The sequence below is a fragment of the Procambarus clarkii genome, chromosome 63 (genome assembly GCF_040958095.1).
Source record: "Procambarus clarkii isolate CNS0578487 chromosome 63, FALCON_Pclarkii_2.0, whole genome shotgun sequence".
Taxonomy (NCBI): domain Eukaryota; kingdom Metazoa; phylum Arthropoda; class Malacostraca; order Decapoda; family Cambaridae; genus Procambarus; species Procambarus clarkii.
In genome coordinates, this window is record NC_091212.1 from 4649195 (window position 1) to 4651562 (window position 2368).

General features: G+C 55.5%; 2 non-coding genes across 2 annotated transcripts in view; both read left to right on the top strand.

The window, feature by feature from the left end:
- Positions 1-202: 202 nt before the first annotated feature.
- On the top strand, positions 203-364 carry LOC138354613 (5.8S ribosomal RNA). Its single transcript, XR_011223594.1, has one exon. It is a non-coding gene; the product is annotated as a 5.8S ribosomal RNA (ribosomal RNA).
- Positions 365-1450: 1086 nt separating this feature from the next.
- Positions 1451-2368, top strand: part of LOC138354620 (large subunit ribosomal RNA) — a 4358-nt gene continuing 3440 nt past the window's right edge. The window contains exon 1 of the ribosomal RNA XR_011223601.1: positions 1451-2368. This exon is cut by the window's right edge and continues 3440 nt beyond it. This is a non-coding gene — a ribosomal RNA (large subunit ribosomal RNA).

Here is a 2368-nt window from a genome sequence, read left to right on the forward strand (position 1 = left end):
CCCCTCCCTCCCCGCCTTCACTCTACTGTAAACGTAAATGTACGTGTGCGGCAGAGGAGGAAAAAGGGGAGAGAGAAAAAAAGCATTTTATGTGTCTTCTAACCAAAGTCGGGCTCTTACCAGCCCTATCAAACCCCCCATACATTACGTCCTCCTATGATGGAGTGATAGACGGCCGACAGGCCTTAATAAAAACATATACAACTCTTAACGGTGGATCACTTGGCTCGTGGGTCGATGAAGACCGCAGCTAACTGCGTGTCGGTATGTGAATCGCAAGAATACCAGATACATCGACAAGTCGAACGCACATTGCGGCGGCAGTCCTGATATGTGTACTGTCGCCACTCCTGCGCGAGGGTCGGAATAACATCCATCGGGCGAGTAGCTGTTGCGGCCTCCATATTCTGCTCTTTGGCAGGCTCAACGATGCGCTTTGGCCTGCTCTGGGGAACGACGCCCGCCACTGCCCCCCGAATGAGAAGGCAGGAGGCAAACCGGGAGTCCCCCTAATATTTGACAAACGAGCCCCTAGCACACCTCATCATGCTGTGAAAGAAAGACGCTTTTCGTCCTATTTCTGCAACAGAGGCCTGCCGCCCTTTGAGTGAGAAAACACTCGACGTCTGCTGCGGATCCGATTGTCCCACAGACGTGCAGCAAGCAAAGCCGCCAGTTTCCACCCCTCCGTGGACTGGACGGCACAACACAAGGGTATGGCTAGAGGACCGGGTCGGAAGCGACATGCCATGCGTCGCCGTCCAGAGGTAGTAGTGTGCCAGGGAAATTGAACGCTTGAGGAACCTCCCGCCTATCACACACACTCTCTACGGACCGACTCAACCGGATTTCATTTACTTTGGCCTAGCAGAATTCGAGAGAGAGAAGAAATGGTGCCAATAACGCTCATGAACGAGTAAATTACACCAGTACACAGGTGCATGTATGAGAGAGAGGCGTGTGCGCACAGAAGTAGTGCTATACTACTACTGTTGTTATTATTATTGTTACAATTTCGTTGGCATGTGTGCACCCTAGTGGTAGCCGCTGCCACAGTTGTGGGGCCTATAAGCAACGCTTGCTGAAACCGAAGTGACGGCGTGTCTGGCGCAAGCCGTCAGACGGCCAAATTCGGATTTTCAGTGCGTTGGCTGGGGGACAGTAACAGCCGTGGCATCATCAGCAGCAGCCGCTGTGTTTGTTGCTGGTGTGGTGCGAGGGAGCGACCGCCTGTCGTCATGACGGAGGAGGTGCTGCTCCCGTGCTGTGCTTTGCCCCTCAGCAAAAGGCGTAGCCAGAGTGCTCGCCGACGGGTGGCGTCCTTGATTGATCAAATCAAAATGTGTGTGACTGTGTGTGTGTGTTTTTGCGCCGAGACCGCCCCTCGAGCGATGATCGATGATCAAATAAAATTTTAAACCACCAGCGCACGAAAAAAAAAACCCACCGTCGACCTCGTGTCGGGAGAGACCTACCCGCCAAATTTAAGCATATTAATAAGCGGAGGAAAAGAAACCAACAGGGATTCCCTTAGTAAGGGCGACTGAACGGGGAAGAGCCCAGCGCATAACCTCGTGTCTTAACCGGCACGAGGGGTGTTGCGTTTCGGAGGGTCCGGCACGCCGTCCCATACCGCCTAAGTCAAGCTTGAAAGCGGCCACTACCCATGGAGGGTGACAGGCCCGTGTGGCGGCGCCCGCGAGGGCATAGATGGGGCGGTCGGAAAGGGCCTCTCTGTAGAGTCGGGTTGCTTAATAATGCAGCCCAAAGCAGGTGGTAAACTCCATCTAAGGCTAAATATGACCACGAGACCGATAGAGGACAAGTACCGTGAGGGAAAGTTGAAAAGAACTTTGAAGAGAGAGTTCAAGAGTACGTGAAACCGTTAAGAGCCAAACGGGTGGAACCTCGAAGGTCGAACTGGGGGATTCAGCTCGTCGGCTGTCGGCTGGGTGGGGACGTAACAAAGCGACCCAGGAATACTTGGGCGTGCCTCCACCCACGCCGGCGTCGGCGGGCGTATTTCGCCTCACAGTAGGTCGCCGCGACCCGTTGCTTTTGGGGACGTCGAAGGCCCGGACGGATTGGTACCCTACCGGCTGGGGATGCGGCTTCGGCTTCTCCTCTTGTCCGGTGGGCGAAACCGCCGGTGTCCTGGCTGCCCTGCGACGGTCGTAGAGACGAGCCCCTCCCATTCGTGGGGGGCGGCTCTCGCGGCGTGCAAAAGGTCGGTGATCCACCCGACCCGTCTTGAAACACGGACCAAGGAGTCTAACATGTGTGCGAGTCAGTGGGCGCACTAAACCCAGAGGCGTAATGAAAGTGACACGGGTTCGGCTGTCGCCTCGTGTGGCAGCCGGACTCAGGG